The 15,190-nt window shown below is 41.8% G+C and overlaps 1 non-coding gene across 1 annotated transcript; it reads right to left on the bottom strand.

Annotated features, from left to right (window-relative positions):
- Positions 1–14,762: 14,762 nt before the first annotated feature.
- LOC118492822 lies at positions 14,763–14,868 on the bottom strand. The gene has a single exon (XR_004894823.1). It is a non-coding gene; the product is annotated as a small nucleolar RNA R71 (small nucleolar RNA).
- Positions 14,869–15,190: the final 322 nt, after the last annotated feature.

Genomic DNA, 15,190 nt, shown 5'->3' with positions numbered 1-15,190 from the left:
CATTCTCGGATTTCGGCTCGTTTGGGCGTACGGTCGCGTTGTTCGTTAATTTACGACGAAACTCAAACGGACGTAAAAACGAACCAAACTAAGCGACGAATGGAATTTTTGCATGCCGATCACTAAAATAAAAATATTTTAGTGTGTACAAAATTTTGGATGTCAAGATGTGTCCAGAACGTAAGATATGTGCGAAAATGCAAACTTACGCCGTTTTTGACACTTTTAGTCCCTGTAAGATCATGTAAGCATGTTTTCGCACACCGAACCTATCAAAGCTTATTTCTAAGCCATGTTTAGGTTATATATGGTATGTTTAACTTATGATCAAGAACCGGACTGTACGTTGCCTTACGAAACGGCAGACTTTCGCAAGTTGACGCAATTAGTCCCTGAGAGCGAATAAACTTGTTTTTGCCATACCAAAGCCTTTAAAACTTATTTCTAAGTTATGTAAAGGTTATTTAAGGTATGCTAAGTTTATGATGATGTTCCGGAGTGTTTGTCGCGTTAAACTGATTGTGTTTACGCACCAGTTTGCGTATAACTCTTCAGAAAGCGATATAGAGTTCAAAATCGATCAAAAATCAACATGGGCACAAAACCAAACATAAATGAAAATCATTGGGATCAAAACACACTGCTTTATTATTATTGTATTGTTCAGAGTTTGTAAAAATGATATCACAAGTACAGATGTCACATTCGGTTCTTTTATCTTGTCATCAATAACTTCAATACTGTACGTCCGCTTTTCTCGGAGGATCCGAAACGAAAACGTATTCCCTGTTTATCACAAACACGATCGCGGGTGCGGAATCCCCGTGACGGTGCAAACCAAACACAATGTAAAACACATACGCGTAACCAAATATTCAATATGTATTGATTAGGGATGAGTACAACCACAAACATATACAAACAATGTTTACAGACTCTCACTAAGTCTTTCTGTGCTCACTCATGACTAAACTCATAAACAGCTGAGCTATTTATACTGTCCATCGACCAAAACCCATGTGACGAAGTCCATGTGTGACGAAATCAGGGAGTTCGCCACACACTTAAGGAGTTCGCCATTGATGACTCATGACGAAATCATGGGAGTTCGTCATTTATAATTCATGATGAAATGGGACTTCGTCATTGCATGTACACATAGTTTTCATCGACATGCATGCTGACAAATATAAAAGATTTCAGCCCAAATGAAAGTGGCCCAAGTAAATGGCCCAATATGCATGTTATACGTACATCAGATTTCCCCAAATCCAATTGCAAAGGTTGGTCAACATGTGACATCATCATGACATCATCATCATGATGATGTCATGGTGATGTGTCATCGGGAATAGGTTCGTGGCTCTCCGTGCTTCGCGTGTCGAACTCTGGGGCGCACGACGGAGGAATGTCGCGATGTCGGGCTTGAGCCAAACCTAACCAAGTCGAACAGAGCCGAATTGAACCGAGCCGAGCCGCGTCCACATAAAGTGTATCAACAAACTCCCCCTTGGACGCTACTCGTGATGGTTCGTTCTATACATTGTCAGATCTTTAAAAGGTCTTCACGTGTCACAAATAGGGAGTGTATGAACAAACTCCCCCTTGAATGATACTCGTGAATCTTTTTATCTTCAATACTTCAGATCCTTTCGGTGTTTATGAGTGATCAGCTGCAACTCGATCATCATGATCTTCTGATTGCATCAATGTCGTGTCTTCACTTTACGGCTTGTCATCTGACACGTTCTCTTCGCTTTTAGCTGTTTCAAATGCACCATCTACACATACAACAGAGCTAAAAACGCAGTGAGAACAACCGCTTGGAATATAGTCATTCTTTGAAAGTTTTCAAATGAAAACCTTAATAAGAATTGACGTCAAACAATATAAGCGCATGACACATATGTGACCAACTCTCATTTAAACTCCGACTGACAACAGTTTGAAAGTTTAAAAATTGATCAGTGTTAAACCTTTAACTTTCAAAATTTGTTAACTTCGACAGTTTATGAAGGTGCAATTGTTTTCCGGCTTACGATCAGGATTTTGGGTAATTATCAAAGATAAAATAGAAATAAAATCTTTTTGGCTTTTATAAAGTTTATATTAAAACACACCTAAAATCTTTTTGGAATTTTTCATTTTTCAAATGTAAAGACGAAAAGCAATAAATAAATCTATACAGAGATGCAGAAGCTGAAAGCAGTAAATAAATATTTACAGACATTCTTTTTGCGAGTTTCGAGGGTAAGAGAATCAAATCAGTGTACGGTCACGCCAAACGCTCTTGTTGTTCAATTAGTTAACATTTAGATAAGCATCCTATAACAATTATCAGTATTGTTGTCTGTCACACCCCGACCACGTTAAAACAACAAACCGTGGCAGAAACGTCGGGGAGTGTTGCAACAGAATTATTGTTCCATAACCATGGTAAGCAAATGTTTGGTTTTATTGAATTAATTAAGTAATGTACATTGTCTTTAAAACAAAACAAACAAAGTACATATTGTTTATAACTGTTCTTAAGGCACTAAGGCCTCGTCCAGGTCCTAAGTGACACAAGCTTCCTAGCAAGCAACATCAAGCAATACCACCTGAAACATATGTAAAAATAAAGTCAGCAAAGAAATGCTGGCGAGTGCATAGGTTTTATGGGAGTATCAGATTCATGGCTCGTTTATATGTTGCAGTACCTCGTTAGACTACAAGAGTCAAAATACAAACCTCTTTTTGAAAAGTGTATTGCAACATAGTTAACCAACTCAAATCGAATTAAGTATAGTTTATAAAATCTCATAGCCATGATTCTTAACCCAAAAACATTTGTTTTAGTAAACCGAATCGTATAACATCTCGTAAAAAACTCGTTATTAAAACTCGTATGGTTTATATCGTTTTGAAAACCTCGTTGTGTGACATCGTTTCAAATCGTTTCCCACGTGAACTAAATAATGATACCCAATGTAATATGATAGAAGCACTTATATATAAGATGTACCAGCGTCGTATCTACCATGATTCTATCATTACACCCGTACCATTATCTAATCACTGCCCAAAACCAATCATTTATCCAATCGTTAAATTCGTTTAAATCATCTCAAATCGTTTAATTCGTCCCAAAATCGTATTCGTTTTAATAGTGAAACTAGTTTTGGTCATCTCGTTAATAACATTCAAACCTTCGTGACTCGACTACCTCGTTTCTCGTATTAACAAACCACCAAAGGGTAAGTTAACAATAACAGATTCGGTCGTTACCTACATAACCCCCACACATAACTATGGGTGTAGTCTGATAACGGGATTTGTCAGATCCAATGGTACCATAACCTAATACTGGTCGGCTTGATCAGAGCTAATGAATGTCATTCGTTATGTAATTACAACCAACAAGTTTGTTCACATTATTGAAATCATTTTTAGTTTTGTATAAACCATCATAATCGTTTTTGAAATCATCGTTTAAACCTTGAAATTCGTTTTGTACATATGAATCACCCCAAAACAATTGAAAACAGTAAAATAGGGGAACTATGTACTCACATTGAAGTGCAAAGTATCCTCAATCTAAAGAACTCAACAAGTTCAATCAAACCAAGGAAACTCAAGCAACACCAAATAATCGAATCACTAGTCAAACAATAGACACCTAAATCGGGAGACCGGACAGAACGAGGTCTTGTAAACTGATGACGGGGGTAGCCCGAGACCAAATAAAATGACCAAGTGTGTAAACGCCCAAAAGGTTAAAAGGTTCAATGGTTGAAAAAGCTGAGAAGATAGAGTAAAGTAATACGGGAACAGTAAACAAGTCACATCCCCAAACAGTCTCACCAACCACAGTCGTAAAAGCAATGCAGGTCCACAGAGTACATGCTATTATCCAGGGGTCAAAAGGCTTCAACCCCCGAAAGGGTAAGCCCCTCACTGCAAGCTAGTTCACTAGTCAAATGAATACTTCTTTGGGAGATGTCTTCTCCTATATAAGTGACGCTTCATTTATCAAGAGAGGACATTCCGATCAGATTTGCTTCCTCAAACTCTAGTCCTTCACTTCGTACACTTGCTTCACTCAAGTGTCTCTCACTCACATTCAAATTACACTTATTCTTTTTGTTCCTCAATCCTTTTCTGAACAACACTTCAGAATTGGATCTTCAAACAAGAAAAATAAACTAGTGAACCTCCTTCCACGTCTTGCAAACGTGGGGGGACCCCACGACCTGCGTTAGGCAAGGTTAAACCCTTTAACCCTTCTGCCTAACCACCCTTGCCACTATCTTTGGTCTATTATTTGTCGTCTCAACAAGTTGGCGCCCACCGTGGGGCTACGCCGCTATTTCTCCTCAAAAAGACCTAGTAGTGTAGCTCTTCTCTCTTAAAGTTGCCATGTCCGAAAGTGGATCCCCGGGTGAAGTGAACTAGGTACCAAACACTTCAACTCCGGGTAGCAGCCAAGCTCACGTGGCTATTCCCACCTCTTTTTCAACTCCGGGGAGCACACCCGAGTTTCTCACCTTTAACACTCCAACTCCTTCTAGATCCAGAGTTCCTTCCCCTAACGTTGGTGTCACTGACACCCCCACACGTATCGAACTTACCCCCGAGGGAGTTGCTAATAATTTTCTTGAGTTGAGGACTCTCCTCAACCAGTATGTGAACAAAGAGAAGGATAAGGGAGTGAGGATTCGTCTAGACTATGATGAACCTGAACCAACACTGTCTCCCGGACCTCCCATTCCACCTTTTACAACCAGGAATGAAGCCGGCCCCAGTAATCCTCCAAACCCCGTTCCATATTTATCTACCATGACAAATCCTACAACATATCCCCTCTTTTCATCTCAGCCAGTTACAAGTGGTGCTCCTCTGGGCCATGTGCTGACTTTGGATCAGCTCCTACATTCCCCAGTATCAAGCTTTCCAGCTTCTACAGCCAATTCGTGGGAACAAGCCCTGTCTGTGCTTCCATTGGCACGAAGTGCGGTAATGAGCACCCCTCTTGGAGTCAGCTGCCCAGTCACCTCCGGAAGCATCCAAGGCTTCAACCCTATGACCCAGTTGATGACCCAGATGATGACCAGCTTCCCATGGCAACACTTCATCAATCAAGTGTTAGCCACTCAAGGGAACGACAATGGTAATAATAATATGGGTACAAGGGTCGAAGAAGACTTGGCCAAACCCTACAAGCCAAGTAACCTTTCATGCTTCTCACAGCAAAGAGCCGATTATGATTTTCAAACAAAGATCAAGATGCCGTCCCACATCAGAACGTATGATGGGTCTGAGGACCCAGAGGACCATCTTCAGATCTTTACCGGTGCAGCAAGGATAGAGAAATGGTCAAATGCTGAATGTTGTCTAATGTTCATGCAAACCCTTATCGGATCTGCCAGGATCTGGTTCAACGATTTACCTGCTCGAAGCATTCGAAGCTTTGACGACCTTAGCAAGGGTTTTTTGGCCAACTTCTCCTAGCAGAGACGATATGTCAAAGATGCAGCAGTCATTTTTCAAATAAAACAACCAGACAATGAAAGTCTTCGTGAGTTTATTGAACGATACAAAAAGGAAGGTCTAACCTATGTAGGGGCAGATGAAAAAATGAGGGTAGCGGGTTTCATGAACACTATCAGCTCGAAATACCTCACATGAGATTTCAACAAGTCCCTGCCCAAGACCTTGGAAGAAGCCCTTGAAAGGGCAGAAGCCCACATCCGGGGAGAGGAGGTGGTCGACATCAAAGAACAAAGGAAAAGAGGGTCTAGTTGGCGACGTAATAGCCCAGTCAGAAAAAGAGGGAATTACAACTCCTATGACAGACGGCAAAAGGGTTCAAACCATCGAAGGTCTGAAGGCCGGAACCCTCTAACCCTGGAAAAAGGCATGAGTTTCACACCCCTCACAAAGACTCCTCAAGAAATCCTTGCAACAGAAGTAGTCAAGCAGAACTTTAGGCCTCCTAGGCCTCTCCCCAAAAGCAGAAAAAATGAAAACTCCACACAGTTCTGTGAGTTTCATGAAGAGAAGGGTCACCACACAATGATTGCTTCCAACTCAAGAAAAGAATTGAAGAGGCTGTTAAGTCAGGAGAACTCGCCCATTTGGTGAAGGGGGTTCGAGACAAAATGGCTGAAGGAAAGGGAAATGAAGTCAATATGGTGAACTCTGATGAAAAGGTTCCTCATAAAAGGCAGCGGTTGGAAGCTTGGGAGCTTCAGTGTGTTTGCTTTCCCCCAACAGAAAAGGCCCTCTTTCATGCCCTCTCGTCGTGGAAGCTACCATTGGAACATTGGAAACACAAAGGGCATACATAGACACTGGAGCGGCTACCGAAATCATGTTCGAAAGTTCTCCAACCGCTTGAGTAATGAAGAATGTTCAAGGCTTCAACCCTCTGGAACCTCTATAAAAGGCATTGCTGATATACCCCTTAAGCCTTTAGGGCAACTGACGCTGGATGTTTATTTCAGTGAAGGTCAGAAGAAAAGAATCCAGCCATTCACCTTTGTGGTTATCAACATACCTTCAAATTATGATGTGATTATAGGAAGACCGGGGCAATGTGCCTTCTTCATGGCCGTGTTTGTTGGTCATGGCACGGTAAAATTCCCAACCAAGAGGGGGATAGCAACCCTTCAACCCTCTCAAGAAGCCTACATGGTTGAAGGCGAAAGTTACAGAAGCGAAGAAGACAAGCAAAGGCTTATCATAAATCCTAAGTACCCTGAACAAAGAATAAGGGTCAACCCAAGCCTTTCACCAGAAACTCTCTCTTATTTGGAAAAGTTGTTGACACATTACAGCAATGTCTTCGCTTGGTGTCCGGAAGATATGACGGGAATCCCCCGAAGTATTGCTGAACATGAGTTAAGAATACCACCCGATGTCAAACCTGTGGTCCAAAAGAAAAGAAGCTTAGCACCAGAAAGAAGCCTGGCTGCTTGTCCGGAGGTTGAGAAGCTTGTATCTGCTGACATTCTCCGAGAAGTCAAGTACCAATCATGGGTTGCAAACCCGGTTATGGTCAAGAAACCAGATAACTCTTGGAGAATGTTCATAGACTTCAAAGATCTCAATAAAGCTTGTCCTAAGGACTGCTATCCACTACCACAAATTGACCTCAAGGTTGACTCGCTCACCGGTTACCCTTTCAAATGCTTTCTCGATGCTTACAAAGGGTATCATCAAATACTCATGAAAGAGGAGGACGAAGAAAAGACGGCGTTCCACACTGATAAAGGAATCTTCTGTTACAAGAAGATACCCTTCGGACTAAAGAACGCCGGAGCAACCTGCCAACGCTTGGTGGACAAGGCTTTTGCAAGTCAAATTGGCAAAAACATGGAAGCCTATGTCGACGACTTGGTGATCAAAATCAAGACGGAGTATCAAATGCTTGATGACATCCAAGAAACTTTCAAAAATCTCAGAAAGGTTAACATGAAACTTAACCCTGAAAAATGCTCATTTGGATTCGAAGAAGGAAAATTCCTGGGTCACATCGTCGGAAAACAAAGCATCAAGGCTAAACCAAACAGAGTAAAAGTTGTCCTCGAAGCCAAGCCACCAAAAACCAAAAAAGAGGTTGAAAGCTTAAACGGGAAACTTGCTGCCTTGAAGCGTTTCACTTCCAAGCTGGCTGAAAGGTCCCTACCCTTCTACAAAACACTTAAAAATTGTTCTGATAAGAAGGATTTCAAGTGGACTGATGAGGCTGAGGAAGCCTTCAACCAAATGAAACAACACCTGGCTTCCTTGCCAGACATTGCAGCCCCAGAAAAGGGAGAGTTGATTTTATTCTATCTATCAGTTGCGGAAGAGGCTATAAGTGCAGTCCTCACAATCGAACGAAACACGGCTCAGGTACCTATTTACTTCTTCGGCAAAACTTTAAAATTGGCTGAGACCAAATATCCTCCCCTTGAAAAGCTTGCCCTAGCCCTAGTTCAAACAGCTAGAAGGCTTAGAAGGTATTTCCAAGCACATCCTATACAAGTGGTCACTGACCAACCTGTTAAAAATGTGCTCGAAAAACTTGAGAACTCAGGAAGGTTGGCAAAATGGGCAGTGGAGCTAGGTGAGCACAACATCACCTATGTCCCACGAAAAGCTATTAATGCCCAAGTCTTGGCTGACTTCCTTCTGGAAGTCCCAAACCAAACAATTGACGAAGTAAACACTACCACCACCGAACCCTTCAACCCTGAAGCTTGGAAGCTATTCACCGACGGAGCTTCAAGCGTTGAAGGGTCAGGGCTGGGTTAGTTTTAATCAACCCAGATGGTTTGGAATTCACATATGCTCTTCGTTTTGATTTTCAGACCCCCAATAATGAGGCTGAATACGAGGCACTGATCGCCGGCTTAAGGTTGGCTAAAGAAATGAAAGCTCAAAAGCTTGAAGTGTTCACAGACTCATTACTAGTCTCGAGCCAAGTCAATGATAGCTATGTTGCCAAAGAACCCAATATGAGAAGATATAAGGAAAAGTCCAAAGAGCTGATGAATACCTTCCAAGCATGCAGTATCAAACAAATTCCCATATCCCAAAACAAAAAGGCTGATGCCTTAAGTAAGCTTGCATCTCTCACCTTCGCCCACCTCACCAAGAAGGTGTTGGTAGAAGTGTTGAAGGCTCCATCGATTAATGAATTGGAGGTCCAAGACGTAGTCACCGAGGAAGATCCAAACTGGATGACTCCCATCAAAAAATTCTTTCAAAATGGTGAACTACCCAATGATCAAGTAGAAGCTGAAAGGGTTAAATTTAAAACAAGACAATATGTGTTGCAAGGAGAAACCCTCTACAAAAAGGGTTACCTTTCCCCCTTGCTAAGATGTGTTGGTCCAGAGCAAAGTAAGTATTTGATCAAAGAAATTCATGAAGACGTATGTGGAGCCCATTTTGGAGCAAGGTCGGTGGTTGCAAAACTCATGAACCTCAGATATTTTTGTCCCTCAATGCATCGTTACACCACCGAGCAATTGAAGAAATGTGATGCTTGTCAGATTCATGCACCGTTCCCAAAAAGTCCCAAGCACGATTTTGTCCCAATAACCTCGGCATGGCCATTCCATAAGTGGGGAATGGACATTGTTGGACCATTCCCTCCAAACAAAGGAGGAGTGAAATTCTTGCTAGTGGCAATAGACTATTTCACCAAATGGCCCGAGGTTAAACCCCTTGCAAAGATCACAGTCAAACAGGTCATTGACTTCGTTTGGGAAAACTCATCTGCCGCTGTGGATTGCCGGGAGTGATTGTCACCGACAACGGAAAGCAATTCACTGAAAAGCCTTTCAGCCTTTGGTGTAAAGAGTACAGGATCAACCAGATCTTCAGCTCTGTGGCTTACCCGCAATCAAATGGCCAGGTTGAAAGGGCAAATCGAAGCATAGTGGAAGGCATCAAGACAAGATTAGGAACATACGAAAGCAATTGGCTCGAAGAATTGCCTAGTGTTCTATGGGCAATTAGAACAACCGAAAAAACAAGCCACAAGAAAACACCTTATAGCTTGGTATTTGGATCCGAGGCCGTAATCCCTGCTGAAATAGGAGTTGTAACCCAATGAATTGTCAACATGGATCCCGAAACACACCAAAAAGAGACCATGTTGAATTTACAACTCCTAGAGGAAGCCCGAGATCAAGCCGCAATTCAAGAAGCCAAATATAAGCAGCAAATGGAAGCCTACTACAACAAGAAGGTCAAGAATGAACGATTCAAGCCAGGGGACCTAGTCCTCAGAAACAATGAAGCTAGAAAAAAGGAAAATCAAGGAAAGCTGGGCCCAAAATGGGAAGGTCCATACACCATCCTTGAAGCACACAAGGGTGGATCCTACAAGCTAGCAGATTCAGAAGGCAAAAGGCTTCCAAGGCATTGGAACGGCAAAACCCTGAGAAGATTCCATGTTTAGACAGGAAAGTTTGGTTTGTATCAAAATGTATCTGGAACAACACTATGAAAACCTTTTGTAAAAATCAAGTGTTACCTGAATGAATGAAGTTGTTTTATCAAACTTGTCTTTCTATCCTAAGGTCAGGTTGAGAACCTAGCAAAAAACTCCATGGCAAGGGCCATGTAACGGGATGAGCTCCCAGGCCACATCGCTTAATAGGTTCAAGGGTTGAATGAACCTATATAAGGGGTGAGTTCCTAAATCAATACAACTCCATGAGACTTATTAAGCCAAAACAAAATTGTCTCATAGACAGGTCTGAACAACCCACACCAATCGTTCCTTAAGCCTTAGAAATATAACCAACAAACAAGCTTACGAAGTCGAATAAATCACAAAGAAATAATAAAGAGGATAGGTACTATGTCTTCTTGTTAAAAACACCAAGGCTAAGTGTCTGCAGCACTGAACCCTTTAAGGTGTAAAAAACATAAAGACAAAGTAAACTCAACAAAGGCAAAGTTAAAAGAGAATGAAAACTGTCCAAGGAAAAATACAAGCAAAAAGAAAATCCTTCAACAAAACATACAAACCAAATCAAGAGCTATCAAGGCTTCAAGCTACCCACCTGACAGCTTGAAACATTGAAGGCTTCAACCCACCTACGATTAGCCAAAAGGCCTGAAGGGTTAAAGCCAACCAAACAAACTCAGCAAAGCAGGCATAAACATAAAAACACAACACAAGTAACATAATTAACCATCATACCATAACAAAGAAAGTCATGAAAGACTTTCAAATAAAAGTTAAGGCAAGTCCTAGTAACTTGCAAAGTTAACTACTGTTCAAATGGCCATACAGGCCCAACACACCACCAACGGGAACCTTAAGGGTTCCTGGAAACCTAATATTGTTTAAAATAACATTATAAACCATAAATTGTTTTGCTAAGAAAGCTACGAATAATCATCAAATAGCAGAAGGCTTGGAGACACCAGAACCTTCAGCTTTGGCCTTCTTGGCTTTCTTGGACTTCTTAGCCTTTGTACCACCATCATCACCCACCACTGAAGCCTCCAAGCCAACATCCTTCGAAGCATCCGTCATACTCGAGAGGGTATCATCACTATCTCCGGAATAGGATCTTTTCTTCGAAAGTGAGCCCAAGACTTCAGTACAAACCTTTTCATTCAGGCCCTCCGGTTTCAAGTCCTGTAAAACAGACAAAGGCTTACCAAAGCAAGAGGAAACCTGATGAACATAAGGATAGGTTAGCCTCTCCATCTGTTCAACTGAGCTTTTAAAAACATCAGAAGCGTCAGGACGAAACAAGGGGGACTTTTCCAGAGAATGCCCAGCTTCATGCAACTTGTAACCAGCAATGAGGCCTTGGTGTTTTCCCAAATTAAGAAACTTTGTATAAACATCACCAAGAGCGGAGTTAAATTCGGTAGAATGAAGCAGGTAGGTGACAACCTGTTGAAAGCCCTGCTCAATCAACCACTAGTTATCACTAGTTGCACGGGAAACCAAAGCCTTCAGGCTCTCCTTTTCCTCATCAAAGGCTTTCTAAGCAACAGATAAAGCCTCCCTGTCCGCCTTTAGCTTCAACCTATCGGCCTCAAAACTCTTCTTAAAATCGCTCATCTCAATCTCATGTTGCTTTGACAAGCCTTCAACCTTCTTTGACCAAGCTTCCTCCTTCTCAGCAAAATTACTTATGTCCTTCTTCATCACTGCCATCGAAGACTTCATTTTGTCTTTCTTCTTGGAAAACTCTTCATACTCTTGCATCCTACGACGAAAACGGGCAACGCCCTGAGGAAGCATGGCAGCAAGATCACAAGTGCTAGAATCATACGAGATAGCATCACATCATCATCCATTTCGGAGATAGTCTTGTGAACCGAAGGAGGAGCAATATGACTCAAGGCATCTTCACAAACGGCAACATCTTTAAAACTGTCGTCAATTTTCACTGACCAACATGGCACATAAACCGCATCCGGATCCAACCATTCAACATCCATGCTCGAAGAACCCTGAACAGGAGCAGCAGCAACCTTCTTGGCTGAAACCTTTTTGCCATGAACAACTAACTTCTTCTCTTTTTCAGAACACGCTTCAACACCTTGATCCCCAGACTCTTCGACATCATCACTCAACTCCACCGGTTCAGTAGAGGTGGATTGAGGAGCACCTTTCAAACGACGAGTAGATCGCCGGGTCGAAGTCTTGGGGACAAGAGGCTTAGAAAAACCCTTCACATTCGAAACACTAACATACCCAGTACCTTCAAACCTTTGCTCAGTGACGGGTGGTCCTTTGGACAACCCTTAAGCATGTTAAAAGACGAAATAATCCTCCACTTAATCGTGTAATTATCTTGAATTAGATAACTACGGTGCTTATGTTTCAGGTGCGGTTTAGGAGCTAAAAGACGGATTAAACGCAGCTTTGGAGGCTTTGGTGAAGAACGGGTCGAGCGTGGAACAAGAGACACAACAAAGAAGTCAAGGCAGCTCACCACCGTAAATTACGGTCCTACCGTAATTTACGGTGGACCTGGATTTTGCTTTTTCCTCACCGTAGCACAGTTAGTTTACACCGTAAAAGAACAATGTCCACCGTAAATTACGGTGGAGCCGTAATTTACGGTGGAAGCTGTGATCCAAAGTGTAACTGCCATCATTTAAATCAGTTTTTGAGTGTCTTTTCACTATCTCTCATCATTGGACGGTTGTGGATGAACATTGGGGCGATTTTTGCTGCACTTGCTTGGTTTTGAACAATTTCTATCATTCGGTTTGTATTTTCGATTCGTATGAACATTAGTTTGATTAGGATGATGATTCACCGAGCCATGTCCGGCTAAACTCTTCGGTGATCATCTTAGGTGAATGTTTCTTGAACTTTTGTGTGTTTAATTTCTGAATTTCTAGAATGACAACTTGCGTTGCTTGAATGTCATGGTGTATGTTTGATTGTTTGTAGTTTGTTAATCAATATTGCAATTTCTAGTCTTAATCGTACGTTCTTGGTGCTGTTGGCAATCGAGATATCACGGGAAGGGTTAGGGTTGGTTATTGATTAATTGGTCATCGGGAAACAACCTCGCGTTTATATAATCCGAGTACTTTGTCCCCTTTTATCACTTCAATCATCTATACAGGAGTTATGTCTATGTAACTCTTTCCAGTTGGAATTACACACAATTGTTTAAAGAAACTGAAAACTAAGGTGATCATTGTTCTCTCCTAATTTGTTTTACAACCAACTTTGATTTGAATTAGTTTTTAATTTAGTTTTCTAAAACAACAATCCAAACTCTTGAATTTTAATTTCTGCAATTTAGTCTAATATTAGTTTAAGTACAAAGCTATACATTCAACACATCTTCCACATACTCCCTGAGTTCGATACCCTACTACCACTATCTATAGTTGTTTGGGGATTAAATTTGCGTGACCCACGACATCACGTCAAATTTTGGCGCCGTTGCCGGGGAGTAGTGCGCAACGTGTGTTAGTTTAATAGTTTTGTTTGTTATTTTCGGGTTTACGTTGGTTGTGTTTAGTGTGTAGGTACTTCAGGTGTATGCATACTAGAGGCTCTCACAGGTCATCACCGCTATCGTTTGATCCGGAAATTGAAAGAACGCTAAGACAAAACCGAGTTTTAGTGCGAGAAAACAAAATCATTGGTTCACCCACTTCACCCATCACACAAAGAAACATCATGGCTGATTCCCAAATTCCACCTATAACGGGTCAATCATCCTCAACCTTTATACCTACTTCCACCCAACCATCACCAAACACCACATTACCTAATACGACTGCTGAATTCACACCATCCAATGTCACCCAACCAATTACCACTCAAACTGAGCCTACCATTACCTACAATCCATCCACTACAATCCCACCATTATCTCACTTCTTTCCCCCAACTACGGGTCAATCAACATCCACCTTTTCAATTGCATCAAATTCAACTATTGTGCATACTACCTCATCATTTAGACCACAACAATCGGGTTTTCAGTATTCGACCATTCCATTTGGGCAAACTTCAGGAATTCAAGGGGATGGTTATGATGAGGGATTTGAAGATTTTGAGGGGTATGAAGATGATGGGTTCGGTTATGGAGATTATGGTGATCAAGGGGAGTTTGGGTATGTTCAAAGTCAATCTCAAGGGATGGAACGTGTTGGTGGAATACCACAACAACAACTTATACCACAACACATTCGGCCAAGACCACAAGGGCCACCAATACAACAACCGATTCCATTTCAACAAGTCCGGCCACAACATGTACAACAACAACAATTTCAAAGACCACCTCAGCACCCACCGATGCGACAACAACAGTTTCAACAACCAAACGCACCACAAGGGCAAGTACCAAGGCCAAATGGTCCTATTATTCCGAGAGGTAGGCATGGTGTACCAAGAAGACATCTTAGAGAAAATGTGAGGGGCATTGAAGCACACTTTCGGCCGGTAATCACGCAAAACCCTTCACCGGTAGTCATTCCTCATAATGATCAAGGGCGAACATTCGAAGTAAGAACCAACTCTTTGCAAAGTTTACCAAAGTACAAGGGGTTGGCAAATGAGGAGCCTTATTTTCATTTAGAGGCTTATGATTCTATTTGCAACACTCTTGGAAGTCAAGGGTTTTCAGCCGACGACATCAAATTGGTTTTGTTCCAATTTTCTTTGGAAGAGAAGGCTAAAAAATGGTTCTACACGTTACCTTCGGCATCAATATATACATGGGGGGAGATGCAACAAACCTTCTTGGATGAGTTTTACACCGCCCAAAAGACCAATGATGCAAGGAAGGGATTGAGAAGCTTTCAACAACAACACGGTGAGATGTTTCATGAGGCGTTTGAGCGCTTCAATATGATGATTAAAAACTGCCCTCATCATGGAATTGACTTATGGGAGTTGATGAATGCCTTTCATGAGGGGTTGAGTGCCGAAGACGCACGCGATTTGATGTCTATCACCGGTGGGACTTTTGGAACAAACTATGAGAATGAAGATTGGGAGTTCTTGGAAAGCATGGCAACTACATCAAAGAGGAAAGCTCAAGCTTCAAGAAGAGCCCGACCGACCACTAACCGACCGCAAGTGCACGCCATAGATGACGGTAATGTTCAAACCACTAACCAAATTTATGATGTTTGTGCTTTGTGTAATGAGATAGGTCATGCGGCTGAAAATTGCCAAGGGATGTTGGAAGGGCAATACGAG

This window comes from Helianthus annuus, chromosome 5, assembly GCF_002127325.2.
Source record: "Helianthus annuus cultivar XRQ/B chromosome 5, HanXRQr2.0-SUNRISE, whole genome shotgun sequence".
NCBI classification, from domain to species: Eukaryota; Viridiplantae; Streptophyta; class Magnoliopsida; order Asterales; family Asteraceae; genus Helianthus; species Helianthus annuus.
Note: the sequence above shows the minus strand (reverse complement) of the source record. Positions and strands in the feature narration are given on the sequence as shown.